General features: G+C 43.4%; 1 protein-coding gene across 4 annotated transcripts in view; it reads right to left on the bottom strand.

Annotated features, from left to right (window-relative positions):
• The window catches only part of LOC308117717 (uncharacterized protein), a 60,285-nt gene extending 49,165 nt beyond the window's left edge, over nt 1-11,120 (bottom strand). Inside the window, exon 1 of one of the 4 annotated variants that reach the window (XM_080476779.1) lies at nt 10,978-11,120. The gene's annotated coding sequence lies outside the window, so the exon portion shown is untranslated. Of the gene's footprint in view, nt 1-10,836 lie in introns of all 4 variants that reach the window. The other 3 variants (XM_080476780.1, XM_080476781.1, XM_080476782.1) reach the window with 3 other exon arrangements.
• Nucleotides 11,121-23,385: the final 12,265 nt, after the last annotated feature.

The following is a 23,385-nucleotide window of genomic DNA, read 5'->3' as shown; positions in this document are numbered from 1 at the left end:
TTTCTTCTTGTTACTGTTTCAGGGTGAAGCTGGTTTGTATTTGGTCTCCGGAGGAACTCATGACTGGAAACTAACTTCCTGCTGCTCACAGTGTTTTGCTCTTTGTTGAAAATTTATTTATTTTGCGATGCAATGAGAATTAGTCTGAAGACATGAATCTGTACATGACAAGGTGACCTCTGGAGCGTGTCACCTACATCCAGGAGATTCAGTGTATGCGGTGCGAGGTGGATGGCACTGCAGCGTGCGGCTCTGTTTCTGCGGTATACAAACTGCAGAACCAGTTTTTCAGTTTCTCCTGGCCAGGTGAGAAAAAAGCATGACATCCCGCCTCTGTTTGCTCCCGGCCCTTTTGGCTCCGCCTCCCGCCGCCATGGCAGCGTGACATGAGATGCAGGTGTGACGGGACGCAGGTATGTAAAGCAGAGGAGCCCGACATGAGGGGCCGGCTCCCCGCCACGGGTCGTATAGAGGGTTCGTATGCAGGGTCGTATTATGGGAAAGAGTGTTTGGCGTCACTGGAAGGAGAAGCGTCGGAGCGCCAATGAAGAGAAAGTAATGAAATACTCTCATATTAGAAGTAATCTGATAACGTATCATAAGACTAATCAGACGTGTTCCTGTAATCACCTAATTTTCCCAACAGATTCCCATGCCAAGCTTCTCTGCAGACACACACACACACACACACACACACACACACACACACACACACACACACACACACACAGACTTTTCTGCCCTTATGTCTGTCTCACTCCTACAGTCAGATCAGTTACTTAAAACCAGGTTTATTGAGCAGTGATCAGATCAGGAGTCACGCTGTTCCAGGTTTGAGGCAATATTTGCCTGGATAAATAAAGAGATGTCAAGTTTGGTCATTTTTTTACACAAAGTCTATGAATCCAACATAATCAGCAACGATATTACTTCTTGATTATGTCCTGTGTGACTGTCAATAACTGTTTTTATCCATAAAGCTTGAGAAGAGTTGAAAAGAGAGACGCGATTCTTGTCCCGTCTCTCTTTTAACAAATTAGCAATCAGGTGAAACGTGACGCAAACAAAACAGCAACAAAACAAATAAATAATTCGTCGCACAGGAAAAGTCCACCGAAGCGAGAATAAATGCAGAAACGCTGATTTCTTAAATCCAACAACACAGATGTAACCTACCGTATGTTCTGGACTATAAGTCATATTTTATTTTTAGGTTTGCTTGGTTGGACATACTTATAACTACCATTTTAAATTATACTGATATTTACCATCTGTCACCACTAGATGTCACTGTATGACCACATAAAGCTGCTACAGCGACACAGAAAAACCTCTATTACTGTTGTGTAAAGAAAAAGCCAAAGGACAGAATTTAAACTAAAATGATCAAATGTGCAGCTGAAAACAGAAACAGAGCAGCAGAAGCAGTTCAGTTCACCATCGATAAATACAACTGACATTAACAGTATATGATGCAACTTATAGTCCAGGAAATATGGTACCTGCCAAAAGCCTCGTCGCTCTTTGTCTGACTGACGCATATGTTTTTAAATTATACAGCCATTTCTCAGTAGTTCAGTTAATCATGTAGCTTCGATATGCATATGAAAAACTTTGAAGATAAGTGATGGAACATATGCATTTAAATTGTTTTATTAGAGCAAAAACTGGCGCAGTCGTTCACAACGGTGGAACCAAACAAAGCATCTCTTCACCACCTGCAGATATTAAGAAAGACGACAGGATTGGTGGCGACCCGCTTCACCAAACGTTTACTTTTTCATCCTCGGAAGCTACAACATGATGCAAAACAACAACAACACGGACTCTCCAAGCACGGTGACGCCCACCCAGCACCCACGCTGCCCCCACCCAACATTCACCCAGTAACCTACCAATACCAACCCAGCATGCCTGCACCCACCAAACACCCACCCAGCCCCCACCCAGCCTGCCTGCACCCACCCAGCACCCACCAAACACCCACCCAGCCCCCACCCAGCCTGCCTGCACCCACCCAGCACCCACAAAACACCCACCCAGCCCCCACCCAGCCTGCCTGCACCCACCCAGCACCCACAAAACACCCACCCAGCCCCCACCCAGCCTGCCTGCACCCACTCGGCCCTCCAATGTGGCTTAATGAGTAATAAGCACCGGGTGACCACAGTCTTGGAGTCAAGCCAACTTCCCCAGATGCCAAATGGAAGCCTGGAGGTACTGCATAATGCAAAACAACACTCATTAAAACTTGCAGGGAGGCAGAGAAAAAAAAAAAAAACACACAAGGAGCTATAAAATGCAAAAATGCTCCGAGATGCATTTCCGGAGACGCTTCTAAAAGACGCAGATGAATAATTAGAACTCTCAGGTGTCCATTAGTGGGAGAAATTACAAGATGTAGAAAATGGGCTGCAAACACATGGGTGACCTTCGACCCTAAACCATTTGGCCTGAACGTTCCGTCGAGGCGGGGAAGTGAGGGAAGGGAAACAGAGCGAGAGAGGAAGAGTGAGACCGCCAAGCTTTCATGTTGGATTTTCTGTCTGCGTCAAGTTTCAGGAGTGAATTTTAAAAACGCAGTCAATTAACATGGACTGGAGGATTTAATTTTTTTTTCTGAAAAGAAAGAATAGAAAATCAAGCTTTCACGGTGAAAAGAACAATTTTTGCAAGTTGCAAAAATGATCTTAATGGATTAATGTTGTGGCCTCCAGTAAAACGTCAGTGTTTAGAGGAGAGCGGGGACGATGGACAGAAGTTACCTCACACTTCTTCACACTACCACTGATGTTTCAGCCTTGTGGGGGAATAAGAGACAAGGAAGTCACTATAACTGAATCAAGTGACTATTGAATGGGCAATTTCAGTATCGAAATTTAGAAATAATACTACTTGGGACCACTAGATGTCACCATGACAACAGAAAGCTTGTAAAGTAAGACAGGAAATCCTTGGTTACTGCTGTATCTGACGGGAAGCCCAAGCTGAATTTAAAGAAAAAGCTTCACAGCACAATTTAAACCAAAACCTAAAACACACGTCGTGTCTTCCTCTTCATGATGTTGCATTGGCAAATATGTAATTTTTGCACAACGAAGACAAACACACGAGGAGCCGAGCAGAAAGGGTTAGCAGGAACTAAACTTTCTCCAGGCTGAACGAGGTAACGGCGAAGCTTCAGTATTTCTCAATACGTGTAGAATGCAAATGAAGAGATTGTACAAACAAACCAAACTGTGACTGGAATATTCTCCGCAGTACGAATTGTTGTGGAATTTAGAGTCCTTGAGTGCCGTGGCGTTTCAAGATGCAAATATATGGCGGGGCAAGATTTTATTTCAGGTCAAGTGACGCCACTGAATTCCAAAGTAAAGTGTGTGCGCAACCTTTTAGCCACAACATTATAACAACCATATAGGCGTTGATCCCGTAAAGTTGTTGAGCCTTGGAAATAACAGATAAAAAAATAAATAAATTTCAATTAAAGAAAAAATAGTATCAATGATAAGATTCAAACCAGGTCATGATCTTTTAAAGATGGCGGCTCAGCCCCTCAACCACGAGTACAACTCCAAAATAATGACATTCTTAAAAAGTGTTCCTCACAGCGTTGCACAGTTTACAACTACTTACTTTAATTTTCTCAGCTAAAGTAAGAGTTTCAAACTTGTACTCATTAATAATCGACATAATTAATTTTTATTCTTAACTGTTTGTTAGCTTTAGCCGCTAACAAGCTGGTATTTGTGACGACTCGCTCCGGTTCTGTGAAGCTCCGCCTCAATCAGCACCAGCAAATCAGCTCTGAGGATCTAAATGATGTAGTTATGGGGGCTTCGGGCTTCAAGCCCCACGAGGCGTCAAAATCACGTGAACTGAATGAACGGAGCCACAGCCTGAGCATGAACACTTTCACTTTACTGCATCCAATACACACTGAATGGTGAGGGAGGGGCGAGCTACACTAATGCACCATCAGTGTGGATCAGGAGGAAACAACCTGAAACGGCAAGAGGAGACCAATAACCAGGGAGTACAGTCCTCACACAGTAAGTATGTGCTATATAAGAGGAAGTTTAATGCACATACATAAAAATATTGTAGATAATTTTAAAGAATTAATAGCATAGTTTACATGCAGTCCTTTCTGATGACACTGACCCCAATGACCAGTCGCCCCTCCTTGAGTGGCCTGATTACACCTTTCCAACTTCAACAAAGGAAACCTTTCTGTCAATGAACAAACTGCATACTTCCCTTCAGTTTCACTGAAACGGATAAAAAAAGAAGGAGGCTGAGCGGACTTTGCTCTGCAGCGTCACCAGGACTGCTGAGTTTGTCAAATGTAAGGATAATGTCCGGATAAGACGTAAGAGATGTGGACTCGTCACCTTTCTTAGAAAGAAGACTCCTCAGCAGCCGCCCGAGGCCTCGTTTCAGCTCTGATTTTACCGCCAACATGTGTTTTAAGTGTACAAAAATCAGCGATTCCAGATTGAATCATTGATTCCAGATTAATGAATAGATCAGATTTCCAAACCGGAGTTTGGGAATTTGACCTACTGTGACCTCGTGGGATCATTGATACGTCTAAAAGAATACTGCAAAACTATCCGCCGTCAAGACAAGATGTTTCATTTCTCAGAATGATGAGATTGACTCAGCTTCCTGTGAGGAAACTTCCTGTCTGGCGCCAGCTTCTCCGTGCAGTTTAAAGGCTCCTTTTTAAACAGACACTAATTAGCTGGAATCAGTCCACCAGAGGGCGCCGCGCTGGATCAACACACTGGCCAAATACCCAGAGGAGTCCAGTGCTTTGTTAGAAAGAAGAAGCAGAAAATCAAGGGGAACTGCAATGGCTAAAGCTCATGTGTCACACAGATGCTATTTAAAAAACTGCTCCATTTGGCTTCTTATCTCAACACTGCCCCCTCACAGCTACCTGAGGTACTACAACGTTAGGTCACTCCGTACGCTTCCAGGAGATGGACAGAAATATGAAGGAATGAAAACTTAGTATGGACGAAAGACTTGGTGGACCTAGAGAACAACAATCGTTCCTCCAGTCACTGGCCAACATAACACTGGGCGGGGCATCACCACATGCCGCCATCTTGTTTTGGGCCATAAATAAAGAATAAACCTAATTGAAATTTGAAAAGTTAATTTTCATCAGTTTCATTCTTTTTAACGAAAATGTGACATCAAAGCTTCTTTGAAAAGAAAAGAAAGGAAAGCGGCGATGATGAGACACCAGACGGCCTGACGAAAAGCATTTACCAGAAAACACAGAGTCCAACACACACACACACGCGCCCCCCCACACACACACACACACTTGAAGTTTTTTTCACTAACATTTATTCATTCATTCATTCTTTCAGCTATCTGTCTCCTCCGTTTTTCCTTTTTTTTCCCCAATCACATCATTGTGCTGTGATTCGTCTGTCTGAAATTTGACGCTGTGACGACTTCCTGCAACATGGGGCTCCTTAAAACTACATTTCTGCGTGACAACGGGGATGAATGAATGAATATTAGTCAAAAGAGGTTTTTCTGTGGAACTCCGAACATCTGATCAATGTCCGGGGAAGTTTGTCCCTGGTGGGACGTTTTATCGGACCGGACCTCTCCCTTCCTCTCCTCTGTTTTGTAACGACACCTGGATATGAACACGTGGTCATTGACAGGTGTGTGTGTGTGTGTGTGTGTGTGTGCGCTTCACGGACCACACCTTCATTTCTAACATGCCTTCCTTCTCCATCCTCTGTCATTCTTCTCCATGACTCACTGCATCGTCACGCTTCATGACGTCACGCTGCGTTTGCTCTCTGAAAAGTCTATAATATCAGCTTGGCTTTGAGCATCCAGTGTGTGCAACAAGCTCATTTCAATTTCATTCATAGCAAACATATCAACACGTATCCGACATGACTCAGCAGTGCGCGAACATAGCGCTTTAGGCCACTAGCAATATTTAGTTCAAACCCCTTAACCCATGCTCGTGAAGCGGCTATGTGTACTCCAGCAGGAGTTGTTCTCGTCATATTTACCATTGAAAAAACTGTGAAAGTTGCATGAATCCAACAGAATGTCTAAAAATGTGTTCGAGCTCAAAGCACAACACTGAGATGAAAATCTAATGTAATTCTGCAAAATAAAATACAAATATTTTTCCTTCTCAAAGAAAGATCATAAGTACTATAATGGGGGCGGGGCTAATCCTTACCCCTCAGAAAATTAAAGTTGCATATGCAATACACACATACAGTGTCACGTCGAGCGTTAAGTTTCTGGGTTTGTTCACATTTAGAAGATTGTTGGGAGGATGTTTGAAAAACAAAGCAAAGCCCGAAGCTTTCCCTTCCTACCTGAGTGAGTCTGAGGAACAGAAGGTCAGATTTAAAGAGCAGCAGGTCAGGGTGAGCGGTGAGCTGACCAGCAGCTCCCGGATGCTTTTATGAGAAGTTTCTCCTCCTTAGATTCCTTTGTGTAAATGATTGATGGGCAGCAGATGCCACGCCGGAGTGTTCCTCATACCAAGTATGCACAAATGAACCAACGAACTACTTGTTCTCAAACCATGGGGGCAGTAGAAGTGGAACGTTTAAAATGTTGTTATCTGGAGCCATGTTCCTGTGAAAGAGGGTTCTTCTGCCCTCAACTCGCCTGTGGCTGCTCGTCCTTCTACCTTTGGACTCATTTCGGCCATTTCTACACAAATACCGAGGGTTTGTTTCACTGCAGCTGTGGCTAATGGTTTTCATAGCGTCGGTATGTGAAGCTGTCAAGCTGCAACACACGCGATCACTTTGGAAAACGTGAAGGTGAGCGAAGCCGGAAGGACGGTGACGCCAAACGCAGACATACTTTCCTCCTGACGGCTGTCAGACAGACGCACACACCCTCAACAAAAATCCACACACACGCACACACACACGACAACAGATATCTACAGATACAAGAGTAATCTGGTACTGATTTAATTGTGATGCCATGGTGATCCTGCTACTGACACCAGACTGATACGAACAAGCAGGAGACAGGAGAGAGGCTCCATAAAACCTTGTTCACCCACAAGTCATCAATATAACATGAATATCAATTTTCACATCGTAAACCATTGTGTGTGTGTGTGTGTGTGTGTAATTTGGCTCCTGCCTCTCTGCGGTCTAGGAGGCTGGATTCTCTCTTTTTCATTGGTGAAGGTTCAGGTGATGTCGACCTCTCAACCTTAAGCTTCCCACGAGGCTCCGCCACACACTGAACCCCACTCAACACTACGAATGTTCGACGTGGTCCAAAGTGTGAGACGAGGTGATCAATGTTTATGGTTCCTTTTTGAAAAGGAATCAGCACGTCGATCGGCACGTTGTTTTAGTGATTTATTGACATCTTCTGTGATGCACCTGTACTTCGTCTTCTAATCTTTGCTGAATCGTTTCTGTTTGTACGTTTTTCTACGGCTTTGACTTTGCGACCAATCCCACTTTTTCCAAATTCATATTTCTCAGTAACTCAGGTCTTGAATGTTCACTTTGGTAAATAGCTGCATGTTTTACATTCTTATGCCAGAGCGAATGCTTGAAGTGATTCCTGGGAAGCGTCTTTTACCGTCTTTAACTGACAAACAGTCTCAGACAGGGCTAGCTTGAAATGCTAAACTGAAAACCAAAAGTAAACACAAATGTGTGTGTTTGATGATGAGAAAGGCTCAATCAGACGAATGTTGGATGCTACATGTCATCTTTTGCTCAACTGATCTGAGCTCCAAAGTGAAACAGGAGTGAACAAAGTCAAACGGAAAGACGCTGGTTACCGTGGAAACGTTAGCACGCCAGCTAAATCTGGTCACAGAATCGTGTGTGGATAAAACGACTAAGGCTGCCAGAAGACAGAGCGACAACTTCAAAATGGATGAAATGAATCACAGCGAGAGAAAACCTCTTTTACGACATTCGTATTTAAATCCCCAATCTTACGCTTCGCTGGAAAGCCTCAAAATGATTTTCACGCTTAATAAAACTTAAATTGTGTGAAAATCTGTAAAAAATGAACCGTCAATTAGCAGTCTGAGAGGTGCAAACAAAACCTCTGTGTGTAAAAATAATGTTTTAGTGTTTTTTCGTTTGTTAGTTTGATGTTTTTATTTGTTGATGAGTGTGAGGCGGATGGGAGAGGAGAAACAGAAAAGGTGTTGGGTGTGAACCGGGCAGAGCTGAGAGCGAGCCTTTTGTGTTTTCTGGTTGTTCTGGTTGGTTTACTGTCGGCTGGCGTGAAGGCAAAGAATGTCGTCCCATTAAAAGACATCACAGCCACAGAACGGGTGTGTGAGGGAGGAAAGACTTCATGGAAAAGTTCATTTCAGTAAAACTCAGATCCGTTCGACAATCAACACAAACTTCTCAGATTGTTTGGATTCGAAAAAGGAAGTCACGCAGCTAGAGCGAAACCAAAGACAATCCAAGCGCTTCACAAGATGATCAAATTAAATTTCATAATAAATGAATCTAGAAATCATATCCGATCGAAAAAAAAAAGCCACAACAGACATGATAAGAGGCTGAACAAAATAATTTTGAAAGTCGCCAGACTGAGAAAGAAAAGAGAGAAAGGAGGAAAGGGGAGACTTGTGATGGAATGAAAGATAAAGCACAGACGAGGGTCAGTGTTGGCAACAGCTGATCCATTAAGAGAAAGTTTCAGCATTCCTCCGCCTGTTAAAAAAAACTTAAACCTGAGTGACTGACAGCGGTTATCAACAGCATCACAGCTTCAAACGCTCAAATCCACGGTTCTGAGCTGAAGCCTTGTGTAACCTCACCAGTTAGCAAACAGATTTCTGCCACCAGCTATTTACCCTCACAAACACAAAGAACACACTCATTATAAACCTGAATTATGTTCCGTCACGATGGACCTCAGGTTGTCAAACACGGGGCCCGTGGGCCCGCGACAGATGCTCCTCGTGATTTACTCACTGGTCAAAGCTAGCTGGCGTGAGCGCTTAGCTTGAGCATCAAAACCTAATCTGGGGGGGGATTCTCAGAAACATTCACTTTGGATTATACAAAATGCCACTGAAAGAGAAGGTGGTTCTTTGTTTTTTATTGTTGCGTTTCTCAGATTTTTTGAAAATGTATCACAACTGTTTTTTTGGAGTTGTCCAAAAGAACATATGCTAGCATCTCACTAGACCTGCCCAATCAAGATCACAATGGGTGGCATGTCTGCAGCGAACCAAGCCGACGCCACTGATCTCCTGGAAACGTTTTTCTTAAACCTGTTTTCAGCAGCTATTTATTCAGTTTGCAGCGCGGGCCAGGTCCCAGCGATGTCTGTGCTACGTTCAGAGCTCGGCATGTGTGCGACGGTCAGCTCAGTTTCTACAACTTGTCATTTAAGAGTACTGGAAACTCAGTTAACCACATCATAGATGTGCCAGAAAACTAAGCCGAGGAATCGCTACAGAAACCAGAGAGATTAATCAAACGTGGAAACGTCGGAGAGCGCCCCGACGTGAAATGAAGCTTTGGGCTGTAGCAGGACCGGAAATCCTTTTAGGAACAAAGTGTGCTGATCAAAAGTGTCTTTTCTAGGTGTGATACTCATTAATAACCCATTAGGCGACACTGTGGCTCCACGTGGGGCCAGAATTAGCGGCACTCCGCCCAGCTGAAATAAAGATAAGGTCTCTTATCGCGGTGCAGAGTACAGTCAGACTCGCCCTTTGACTACAGCCACAAAAGCAAAACACAAAACCGCGTATTTTATCAGTGTCAAATCTCCAACAGGGTCAATTAAAATACATTGAATTAAATTACATTTAATTGGCCTAAACATGCAGAAGCAAAGACAATATGTGAGAACTGCCCGCTGAAAGCGATGAACTCCAGATGGTTCAACAGTTTAGTTTTATTCACGCGTGAATAAAACTTTTTAAAATGTCAAGCAGAACTGCAAAATTCACATTTTCATTTTTCTAAATGTTTTACACACAAATTGCAATGTTTCTTCGCAATAAATGCCATTTTTCAACAGGCAGCATTACGTGATTTCATGATTTACTGTCCTCATGTATGTTTCAGTCTGGATCCGGATGAATTCTTCACCAACTGAGCGTCACAACATGACAAAGCAACGTCCAACACACACCAAGCAAAACATTGACAGGACTGCGATGACTTACGCTCCCGTGCACCGGGCATTCACAAAACCCCGGCTAATCAGAGGCAGGGGTGACACGGGGCAAGAGAAACAGCACTGTTACGAAGGACCAGCACTCTGACGTTAACATCATCTGTGTGTTTATATTTCATGTCGCACCCGTTTCCACAGTCACATGAATTTACTTCCATCGAAGTCATGTAATCTGCCGTCGTTATTTGTTCATCTGAGTTTATTTTGGTCGCAAAACGCTGAAAGCTTCACACAATGACAGCGAAGGCGAGTCCGCATACTTTCAGGTGATAAAGTCCAGACCAGCCTGTTCAGCCTTATATCTAATAAAAACTTACAAAACAACACAACACAACCAAACTATCACACGAAACCAACATGCTAACAGACAATATTTTGAAAAGAAACTCGTGAAAGTGAAAGTGGTATTTTCTTGTTGTCAGTTGAAAAGTCTTTCAGGGTTCCACGCAGAGACGACTTGTAACCAACTGTAATCCCACTTCACGGTGCCGTAATCTCTGGATGTTTATTACTTTCCACAGCGCCATAGATCCGTCCTCAATAGATCCGTACAATGAGCTCACTTTGTATATTTGTTTGTATCAGTAGCTGCTGGGCTGCACTGGAGTTGATCAGTTGGTTGAGTTTGGTTACCTGAGCGTCAGGTAACGTCTCTGCTCAGACTACAGTGGCTCTGCTGACCTTTGCCCCCGGCTGACGGTGGAGTGAAAGCGGTGCCAGTGTCGGGTTGGAAACAGCAGGAAGCAGAAAACAACCGAACACGTTGACTCTTACCTGTCGGTGTGTGTGTGAGTGTGTGTGTCTCCCCAGGGATCGGCTGTAGACTGACGGCCTGCTGCTCCGGGCTGACAGCAGCTTGCATTGTGGGAGGTTCCTCCTCCTCTTCCTCCTCCTCCTCCTCCTGACAGTGACTCTTCCTGGGGGAGGAGGGGGAGGTTACAAACTTCTCTGGACTCTGTTTTTTCAATGTGACACCCTTTTTTTTGGGTCTGTCAGCAGCAGGTAAATATTTAAACTATCTGAGGAATGTTGACAGCCCTGAAGAGTTTGTTTAGCCTCCTTCTATCTATCTATCTATCTATCTATCTATCTATCTATCTATCTATCTATCTATCTATCTATCTATCTATCTATCTATCTATCTATCTATCTATCTATCTATCTATCTATCCATCCATCCCAATGCAACGTCCATCTATTGCACTTGATAAGTACTTTTAATTAAGCATGTACAAATAACGATAACAGTATCGGACAAGCTGTAAATACATTTCTGAGAAAATACCAAGAGGACGAGAAAGATAATTCATACAACACCAGCAATTTAGTCACCAGCGACTTAATCACCAGAGACATTTGGAGCAGGAGAGTTAGTCCGATGTCACTCGTTAGTTTAACTGCTCAGTGGACCCAGTAGTGTCAAACCGTGCTACATGCTACATGCTACACGCTACTTGCTACACACTACCAGCTAAACGGCACACAGAGAGCTGGATCCTTCCGTTTAATGCCATTAGATAAACACTAGTGTCAGAACTCGGTATCGGCAAGTAGCTAAAAGTCAGTACTCTCACTGTACTTGTGGTATCGTGCTTATTTTAACGTTTTTGTGGGTTTTTTTTTACCAATACGAGTAAATGTGAGTAAATGTGTGGTTGCGGTTTCAATGTTCAATTTCTCCTCATTTCTTCTTCAGCATGAACTTGGAAATGTCTCAAAATAAAGTTTGAGTCCAGAAACGGAGGATTCCTCAGCCTGTTAGCTGTTTCCACTGAAAGCAGAGCAGAAGCTCTGGTTCTGTCCGTCTGAACGGTTCTGGGTCGGTTCCTTTTGTAATGTCAGATTGCAGCGAGTCCGGGAAAATAGAGCTCACACGTGTGTGTGTTTTTCTGGTGTTATGGACCATTATGTGATCCACCTGGACTTTTCTTCACCTTGATTTATGAACGAATGAAAGGTGAGGCTGTTACGGTCGGCAAACACAACCACATGTTGACCGAATGACTCAGAAGGTTCTGTGATTCTGTTCAGACACAAACTATCACATAAAGTTGTTCCATGTACACCAAAACAACCCACAGAGTATGAAAGTAGACAAGTTCATATTTTATACACATTTTTAATAATCCTTTGAGTTCAACTGATACTTTCACTGGTTCATTTGAAAATACCTATGAAACTAGAACGGCATTTGTTTGCGGAACAAAGTTAGCATTGCTATCATATTCGCTGTTAGCTCATATCGATGCTAACTAGCCAGTCAGGTAGCAAACGTCAAGGTGAAACACTGAGCGGAGCCACACAGAAAAACCACTACCCGAGTCACTGCGCTCACACAGCTGTTTCTGGATACCCGCTGAACCGAGATATTAGCTGCGAGCTCTGGAGTGGGGTTAGCAGTATGTGAGCAGGCGGCTCACGGAGCGGAGGTAGCAGTGTCCGCGCTGACGGCTAACGGAGCGGAGTTAGCAGTGTCCTAGCTGAAGGCTAACGGAGCGGAGAAAGCAGTGTGCTAGCTGGCGGTGTGCTAGCAGTTGCAGTGTTCTCGCAGGTGTGTGCTAGCTTGCTAGCAGTATTGTCATTGTAAATTGTCAACAGCTTGTGATAATTAGTGAAAAACAGTCTAATCCTTCTTATCGCAGTCAATTTACTTGAAATACCTTCTGAGTCTTGATATGTGTCCTAATTTACTAGGATTGTGAATAAAGTGTGATAAATTGCATTCTCACACCAACGGATTGAAAACGATGAAACGGAAACGCAAAAACAATGTGTTTTTCACCTCAAACATTGTCGTGTCATCAGGGCCTTAGAATTGGTAGACTAATAGTCTGACTGTCAAGTACTAATACTACTCTTATCTGCAGTAACTGAGGAAAATATCCAAGAGAGCAGATTCTCCTGCAGCTCCTGCATGAACGCTGTTTGTTAAGCTCAGTGTTGGTTAAACAGCGTCTGGTTGCTATAGGTGTCACACACGCTGGGCGGCTTTGTGTTGGGCAACACTGGCAACCACGCCTCACATTCCTCCTCGTCCAAACACACCCACCACTCAGGCAGAACCACACACACACACACACACACACACACACACACACACACACACACACACACACACACACACACACACACCTGTGAGGTGACCATTCAGGCTGGAGCTGTGTGTCGTTGTATAATCATGTGCGTTTGTTCTTTTTCTCGGGGAGTGTTCCAGTGGGTTCGGTCTTACAGGTAGAAGACTTCACCTGCTGCAGCTTCACACTGTCAGGAGCTACAGTCAACCTGCCTCCTTCTCTGGGCGCTAAAGTCTCACCAGCACGGAACAATGTTAACTGAAAGGAAAGGATTCTGACCTAACGAGGACTAAAACACGGAAAACACGTTTTTATTTTATCATTACGCCCAAAATTAAAATTAAAATGAAAGTGGTGTAGAGCCGGCGGAGGTTGATACGACTGTGTTGACGTATTGATCAGAACCATGACATTTTTAATAAAACACAAACAAATGTTGCATCGTCAAACAGGAGCAGATAAAATCATCCTGAATTGTTTTATTGCCTGATTCTAGTTCTACTTGGAAAAGTTCTTTTCAAAGCCATTTTGTCCCAGAGGTCATTGAGAGTGAAGCTTCAGTGTCTCTGGTATTTAGATGTTAAAAAAGTTTTTCCAGCTTCTGATTCGGTACAAAGGGAGTGAAGCGGAACGTTAGTGAACTCTTCTGTTGTGCATGAAAGAGAGTTATTTTTGATTCCTTCAACACACTTTAAATAATAAGCAAACATTCCATATCTGTGTTGATTTGAGGGTTATCTAATGTGAAAGGGGAAACAGTCTGTACAGCGTGTTATGTTCAGGGTGTGTCCGAGCCGGGAGTGTCCCTGCGACACAACCTTTGCTCGCACACACACACACACACACACACACACACACACACACACTGCTGATTACATCTCCCTCTCTTAGAGTCAGCAACATTCCTCAAACAGTCACTCAGCCTTTACCATTTCGCACAGTTACAACATGAATCCAGACGGAGGAGGAGTTACGGTCGCTGTCGTCATGTGAATATCATTAGAACGTAATCCCTGAGGGAATGGTTGACAGCTGATTGATGGCTCAGCTAACAGCTGATTGATGCGATGCAGGTTGCTATGTTAACGGCTGACTGCTCATCACAGTGGAAAGGAGATTAAAACGCTGTGCGTCCCGGACAGGAGAGGACCGGCGGTCACCGTAGAACCAGCGGACAAGAACTCATGTGATGGCGGGTTTATGTCGCCCACTGATATAAATCCACAAGAGTCCTCGCCTCTATGTTGATATATGAGTTGCACTCGACTATAAGCCGCAGGGCCAGCCAAACTATGAAAAAAAGTGGGACTTATAGTCCAGAAAATATGGTAAATGACGTCAGATCAAGCTGACTGATCAGACAACAAAATTCTTCTCTCTTTCTCCAGCCAACAGGACTCTTTCTCAGGCCATCCTCAACGAGTCGACATCAAGAGACCTCAATGGCATTTCTGCATCTCGTCCAGGCTCATATCCCTGGACATGGTGACCTTTTGAGGAGAGCAGCCTGGGCAGGTTCAACCTCTTCAGATGAGGTTGGGGTTAGTGTTAGAGTAACCCTTCTTTCTTTAAGTATGGGTGTTGAACTTAATCTAGAATATTTTACAGTTTTTATATATTGGTAATTGCTAAGAATGGTCCAAACCAGCCTGTAAAAGTAAACTGTGTCCTCAGCATAGCTTTATTTGCGGCTATCAGGTGAATTCAGTGTATAGAGTGTTGTTCCAGCTTTCAAAGTTCCCACTGTTCCTGAATACAACATAATTAGGGAAGGTCCTGAGTTTTCTTTGCCATGCCGCCACTCACAATTGACGCCTTTCTCAGTCGAAGCCACGCCCCCTACACCCAAATAAGGCTCAAAGAAAGTGAAAGTGATGAAGGTGAAATAAAAAATCGAAAACAAGAAAATGTGATCCTAATCTAAAAAACATTAAACCTGCAACTGAAAAAAATAACACTTTAAATTTAAATTCTATATTTACGAGTGAAAAATTTAAAAAAAAAAAAATTATCAAAAGAATTCTAGAGCGAAATCAAAATTATGTTTAAGTGAAAAAAATGCATACACTTATTTCTAATTCGAAAACAGTGTTTTTATTTCTTTTGATTTCAAGATCAAACCTTGAACATTCAGTTTATAATTTTTCCAATCATATTTTTGTTTTTCTTCTAATTAACAAACCTTTAGGCCTGGATTATACGAAATGAACCGGTGGGCGAGTTCGAAGGTCACAGACAGCCTGAAGGGGGCAGCAGTGCAATGGGCTGTTGTTTAAACTCCCATCAAACGTAGAAGAGGCTCGAATTCCGGGTTTTCTGGCAAATCAAGCTTGAAATAAAGAATTACGGTCGTATTTTATGTTGTTAAACAAACACGTAACAGGAAACCGGAAAACCCGATTTCTGTTTTTTGAGTTTCAGTTTCCAAGCGGGAAACTGGAGACGAGCCGTCTACCAATATCAAATCGGAAAACGAAAATATGGATGGTTTCCCGTTTCCTGTTTTCCAACATCCAAAGTAAAATGGAACGGCTGAAAGGTACAAGCTGAAGTTTCTGGCTCTGATCTTCGCTGCACTCAGGCTCCTCAGCTTCCCTTTGCAAGAAGGTGACTGACTCTCATGTTTACTCCTGCAAATAAGATGAATCAAAGTCATGGCCTGGGTGTCACAAGCGTTCGCCTTCATTCTTATCTGCATGAAATATTGTGTAATGAAGGAGGGGGTTTTCACTGCGATGGTCGGACAAACACACAAAGAGAATGTGAGCCACTGTGGAGGGATTTTCTGCCCTCAGCCTTTGTTTGAGCAGGTGCCTCGGCTGAAAAACACAGAAAGTACGATTCAAAGACAAACAGCAAGACTCACAAAGTACCCCATTGACCAGTGCCCCGGGGCAAATAGTAAGCTGTCATCAGCAAACAAGAAAACCGGGAAAAAGGTTTGATCTCTTATCTCAGCTGACTGGAAGGGCCAGGTAGAGGCTTGTTGTACCGAAACTGCAGATAATAACGTTTTAAGACCATCGGCCTGAGTTACTTCTGTTTGTGGTGCAGAATATGAGTACTGAGCACTTCTCTTTTCTCAATCCAGACGTACTCCGTTAATGTGATACAAATCTTGCGACTCTAAATCTCAGATGACAGGTTTTCGCCCAGTAGCTTCTTTTCCCTGACCCGGATCCCCGATAAGCGAGTCTCTTTTCATTTCTGAGAGTTTCAGGATTCTAAGGCTTTGAGGTAAAATCAAGAAAAATTCAGTGGTAAAAAAAAAGCCTGATAGTGTGTGAGACGCTCCTCCATGTCTGATATCTGATTGGATTTAAAGTCAAACACAGGAGTTACTCTTTGCTCTTTGCCTATAAATAAACACATTTTTTAAGAACTGATGCAATTAGTGAAATCTGAGCTTTTCCCCACTGACGGGGTTTGTCAGGCTGTTGTAGTGAATATCTTCTGTCAACTTTGCACAGAAAGGGAAAGAATCTGTGTTTGTCTTGGCTGTTTGTTGGCGATGACTCTTCAATCGTTCTCCGCATCTCACGGGAACCGAAGACAAGAGCCAACAGCAAACCGAAAGAGACGCTGTTCGGCAAGTTCATCCCACGAATGGATGTTCAGTATAAAATAAAATAAATAAATCATTAAATGAAAGACGGAAAGATTCAAACTTTATAATAATCAAACTTGAGATTTATTGGCACAACAAGGGGATATAATGTACTCACACGTTTCCTCATGTTAAGCACGTTGGTTATTTTGCTCCGGCAGGACAAGACAAGAAAACAAGGCAGATGATTTATGGTGACAACAGCTCCTCACGCTGGAAAAGATCCACCAGCCGCCGGCCACACCTGAAGCGCCCTGACAGGAATCCCTGCCCCTCTGCCAGTTTCAGGTGAATCAAACCTGAGTCAGAGTCAACAGGCTTCAGAAGTTCCGTCGCTGCTGGAAAAACCAGTCGGGTCCGGTGCTGCTGGGACTCGCTCAGTCGTTTCCAAGCACGTGGAACCAGCGCCTGACTTATCAGTCTGCACGCCTTGTTTTAATAGCGGAATCAAGAAATAGAGACACTCTGATAAACAGACTGGATAGAGGAGCGGACAAACCAAAATCGACGTTTCGCTAAACTATCCCTGCAGTCGTTTTCCATGGCGACAGGATCTAACCTTTCCCAGGAGTTTTTGTCCGTGAACTCAAACCATTCCTTCGTCTGATTCAGACGTTTCCCAGACGTCACAGACCGTCACTACAGGACGCTTCACGCTCGTTCTGCTGACAGAAACCTGAAATATCTCACCTAAACTTTACAAGATTATGTTAAACCCCAAAGACAAACTCCACCCTTTAGAGTTTTCTTCACTTTGGCGGAGCATGAAATTGACAGGGAGTATGAGACTCCTCAGATTGATGCGATTAACGCGGCCTGAACAGAGACAGACGTCTCGTTTTGTGTGTCGTCGCTGTCGATGTTGTGCCAGCATCTGAATAAACGAATTTGAAATAGAATCTATTGGTCTGAATGTGAGTCACAATAAAATCCAAACAGTTTTTCATTCAATTGAAAACTTCAGCTCCTGAATTCATTCTGACTTTCCAGTTTCACTTCTCTCCATTCAGATTCAGAGAACGCCAGAGTCCATTTCACAGGAACATGCTTCACGTTCTCTTCCTGGCATAAACGCCTCCCATAGAAATAATTATTGGAACCTTACTCTAACGTGGTCCACTCAGGATCTCACTCACTCACTCACTCACTCACAAGAAGCAGGTCCTCCTTTATTAAGATCGCCAGTGGATCAGCCAGGCAGTGGCCAGTAGGGGGCGCTAATCCAGACCTTGTCCTCACAGGATGAGTCAGACCTGCTGTTGTTTTTCTTTAGTGCTGACACAGTTTAGTTCTCTGACAAGTTCAATTACAAGTTCTTTACAAGTTCTTTACAAGTTCTCTTACATGAGTGACGAGTTTCTTCCTTCTGGTCCTGCAGTTGGTGTTTTGGTTGTTTTTTAAAAAAATGGTAACTTTCTACAACAAAAGACTCCTCAAAGAGGGAACGGTTTCCTTAAGAAATACTGTTACAGCTTGTCCTGGTCTGGACTAGGATCTGGTCTATGGTCTAGTCCTGGTCTGGTCTATGGTCTGATCCTGGTCTGGTCTATGATTTGGTCTATGGTCTGGTCTATGGTCTGATCATGCTCTGGCCTATAGTCTGGTCTATAATCTGGTCTATGGTCTACGGTCTGGTCTCTGGTCTGGTCCTGCTCTGGTCTCTGGTCTGATCCTGGTCTGGTCTATAGTCTGGTCTATGATCTGGTCTATGGTCTGATCCGGGTCTGGTCTATGATATGGTCCTGGTCTGGTCTATGGTCTGATCCTGGTCTGGTCTACGGCATGGTTTATGATCTCATCCTCATCTGGCCTATAGTCTGGTCTATGATCTGACCCTGGTCTGGTCTTTGGTCTGGTCCTGGTCTGGTTTATGGTCTGGTCCTGAGCTTGTTGATTCATAGCCGAACCTTTAATGACACTGACGTCAACGCTCGTCACTGGAAGACATGGACCCCTGGACACATGAAACCATGAGCACATGAACACATGAAACCATGAAAGCACCTGAATGAGTGAAAGCAAAAGTGTCATCCTGGGTCTGATATAAACACCATCATGATTTGCTCCATGACCCCGGCCAGCTCAATGGTAGAGCACGAGACTCTCAATCTCGAGGTAGTTCATGTCCCACGCCGTGCGCCACCTTCCTGTGGGCTCACCACCTGCAGGAAAGGTTCTTAATCAGTGCTATGTGATCGGGGTGACGGTGTTCAGACTGCCACACCCGGAAACGGATAAGCCGGAGAAAATGGATGGATGATTTGCTCCCGATACCTGATGTAGTTTAGCTTCATCCGACATGTACACTGAGTGAAGCAGCCACCTTTCACCTTCACTCCAGAAAATCATTGATTGAATCCATGTAATTCAATCATGTCACTCGTTTCATTGTCATTCGGAATCTCTGAGGCTCCGTGTTACCTGATGTAACCCTGATGTAACCCTGATGTGACCCTGATGTAACCCTGATGTGACCCTGATGTAACCCTGATGTAACCCTGGGGGACTGATCCTGCTCCGGAGCAGTGAAACGCCCTGAAGGAACTTCAGGAGAAACTCAGCCTGAACAAACATCCAGCAGCTTCTCGTCCTGCTCTCCTGTCAGGACAAATTCACTTTGTGGAGACGTGACAGAAAAGAGCCAGGCTCAAACTGGTTTCAATACCATTAACCTGATTCGAAACAATGAAAATAAAGCTTTAAAGAAGCGTCCAGACGACACAGACTCTCAGTTTTATTGGGAAAGACTCATTTCTTCCTCCATGTCCAGATGTTAATATTCCAGGTTCAGAACCGCCTGTCTTTTTGTTCCTCAACTTTTAGTCCAGATTAGCCTTCTTTGGTTTCTTCATCACAGTAACATGCTCTCTTCTCATGCTGAACTGCTCCCTTTCTGTTCTCTAGTTCTATTTTAGGTCCTGCTGTGGACATTTCTCTTTTTTAAAGGCATTTTTCTCTATCCAGCAGTAATTGAGGTTTTCTGTGATGCTGTAGCAGCTTTCTGTGGTCATACAGGGACATCTGGTGGACACAGATGGTATGTACTCGTGTATTAGTACACTTAGATGTAGCATATACTTCATGTCTTAAATTGAATAAATAGTCGAATAATTATAATCAATGTGACTTCAAGACTCGAAAAGAGCATTCACATTAATTACTGCCCCGAGATTTAATGTTCTATAAATCTCTCATTATGTCCAAATGAAGTTCCAACAGTCAGGGGAGTAAAATGCTCTATAATCTGGATGTTAGAGGAAGATGCTCTATAATTTGGATCTTAAAGGAGGAAGATGCTCTATAATCTGGATATTGGAGGAGAACGATGCTCTATGATCTGGGTGTTAGGAGTGAAATCCAATATAATCTGGATGGTAGGTGGGAGATGCTCTATAATCTTGATGTTAGAGGAGGAAGATGCCCTATAATATGGATGTTAGAGGAGAAAAATGCTCTATCATCTGGACGTTAGTGGAGGGACGTGCTCTGTAATCTGGATGTTAGAGGAGGCGGGTGCTCTATAATCTGTACATCAGAGAAGGAGGGTGCTCTATAATCTGGAAGTTAGAGGAGGAAGGTGATCTATAATCTGGATGTTAGTGAGGAAGATGCTCTATAATCTGGATGTTAGGAGGAAGATCCAATATAATCTGGACGTTAGAGGAGGAAGATGCTCTATAATCTGGACGTTAGTGAGGAAGATGATCTATAATCTGTTATAATCTTGTGTGTAATCTCCATGGTAACAACGTGCTACATGGCTATTCGGGGCTGTCTGCTAATTCACTGCAGCAGCCATGAAAACTTTAAGATCGGATTTGGAAGCAGTTTACTTTGTCTTTCTCACGTTGTCAGAAGATGGGTGACAGATTGGATGTTTTTTTTTCTAATTCATAAATTTTATTCACTCTGTCACCAGAAGTCGTGTCTGACATGTCTGTGGACACCATTTACATTTGAAGGGAATTCTGTTGAATTCAGAGGTGAGAACATGAGAAGCTCCACAGAGACATTCCAGTGACGTTCTAATCCAAGGAAATATCAACCAAATAAAAATACTACCCGGCGATGCATGCGGCGACTTTTCTTACATTCTGATGTGTAAAAGATTAAAAATGAATCTTCAGTGAAGTCATAAAGTGTGTGCAGGCAGACAAACGTGGTTCTGAGGAGTTTATCGAGTCGCCATGTGGAGTTTTTGATATCAGTCCAGTTTCTCCTTTTGGTTTTTAACACTTTTTATTTTTTATTTTTTTTCTGTGGTGAATATTCAGAGCGCAGATTCACGCAGACAGTTTTCTTGGAGGTTCTGAAGTTCACCGTGGGAATGAGCAAACAACCCAAACTCTCCCTTCACCAACTGTGAGGCGAAGGAAGAGGCGTTGGGATTTATTCCCACGGAATGTTGGCGAACGTGAACCTCGATGAACCTCGATCCAGCGGCGACTGCTGAAGCCTCAGCTCAGATCTCAACCGCTTCCCATCTGCTGGAATGATAAAGAAAATGCCTGTAATATTCACAATTCATAAAATATGAACCCTCTAAAAAGAAAGACGTACTGAAAGGAGCTGGATTCTAATTTTTCCTTCCTGATTTTCCTTGTATTTCCTCCCAAACTGGGCACGAAAGGACTTTTCACTGTGGTTTAAAAGGGGGCCTGAAATAATTTGCTTCACCTGGCTGGAGAAAACGACCAATCAAGGTTAGTGGGAGGAGTTCAGAGGTGGGAGAAGCTCTACATGTTGATATAATTCAAATAGTGGAAACGTTTCAATCAGAAGGCAAACCTGTGTGGATGCTGAACGATGGAGTGATGTGTGATGATGAGGCACAGCAGGCAGCAAGACTTTTCAGCAAACACACCAAACAATCCCTTTAAAGGGTAAAAATGTTTCCAAAACCTGAACAAATCCAGGAAATCTATTAGATTTCACCTACAAAAGGATAAAGTCCAATGCTTAGCAATTGATGAAAAAAAATATTAATTGGAATAAATCTGTGGAATTCAGATCATAAGACAAAGTCGAGACAAATTTACAGTGAAAATGATTTTAAAGCAGACCCCCATCCAGCCTCAGCTCCGACTGAAGACACTCCATCAGGCTTCAGAAAGCTCCACAAACCAAAGACCAAAGAAATAGAAGTTAAATGAGATGCAGTCGTTTGCGTCAGAGCTTTTTGTTTTTTGTTCACCTTGAGTGAACCGTCGTCTCGGGATTAAAAGACCTGAACTGTCAAAAGCTTGTTGGTATGAAGGATCTGTGAGCTACTGCAGCTCAAACTTTAGATGGGTGGATGGATGGATGGATGGATGGATGGGTGGATGATGATGGATGGATGGTTGATGATGGATGGATGGATGATGATGGATGGATAGATGACAGGAAGGATGAATGCGTGGATGATAGATGAAAGGGTGGCCCGATGGATGGATGGATGGTGATGAATGGATGGATGGTGATGAATGAATAGATTGATGGATGGATGGGTGGGTGGATGATGATGGATAGATGATGATGGATAGATGGGTGGATGGATGGTGATGAATGGATGGATGGATAGATAGATGGATAGATGATGATGAGTGAAAGGATGGGTGGATGATGACGGATGGATGGGTTGGATGGATGATGGATGAAAAGATAGATGATGATGGGTGGATGGATGATGATGGATAGCTGGATGATAGATGACAGGATAGATGAATGGATGGATGATGATGGATGGGTGGATGACAGATGAAAGGGTGGATGGATGGGTGGATGACAGATGAAAGGGTGGATGGATGGATGGATGGATGATGGATTCTGCACAGATCAAGTCCAGAGAGAGTCCATGTTCATGAGGTCATGTTCAGTGATTTGGAAACAAACCTCCATCACCTCCATCATTTCTAAAACTGCTGCCTGAATCACCCGAAGACTCAGGAAGTGAACGAACCCGTTTAACCCTTTAATGACGTCCATAAGGTCCAGTGGGAATGCTGAAGTCCTCAGATGACAAAAGCTAGATCACGATTAACGACGGGACGAATATTAACGTTAATATAAGTCGTCTGGCAGCAGCGTCACAGCCTGTCGACAAGTCAACAATGGCACACTGATTAAATCAATATTGTAAAAAAAAAAACTGAATCGTTTTGAGGGTTTTACTGATGTTATTTCAGTTAAAGTGTTGATATGCTAAAGGTTTTGAGAGCTTTGGAAAAATCAGATTTATCACGTTTAGAAAATAAAAAAAAATGTGGCTCATTTCCTGATAACTGTTGAAGGAGCCAAGAAGCCCAGAATCTCCATCATCCAGGACATTTTGGTAAACGCTTCATTTCCTTCCCGTTTGCCTGATTAACGAGTAGAATCACTGGATGTGAATGTAAAAATGTTCAGATGTATGTGCTGCTGATGTTTTCTAGTGTTTCACTCGATGATGAAACTTGAACAAAGGGTCCGTGTTTCTGCGCCGCGGGGAAAACAAAGGACAGGAGTGGCCGTTTTTCGAAT

Source organism: Lipophrys pholis, assembly GCF_963383615.2.
Source record: "Lipophrys pholis genome assembly, chromosome: 12".
NCBI classification, from domain to species: Eukaryota; Metazoa; Chordata; class Actinopteri; order Blenniiformes; family Blenniidae; genus Lipophrys; species Lipophrys pholis.
The sequence above is the reverse complement of the archived record's forward strand: the minus strand, read 5'-3'. Positions and strand labels throughout refer to the sequence as shown.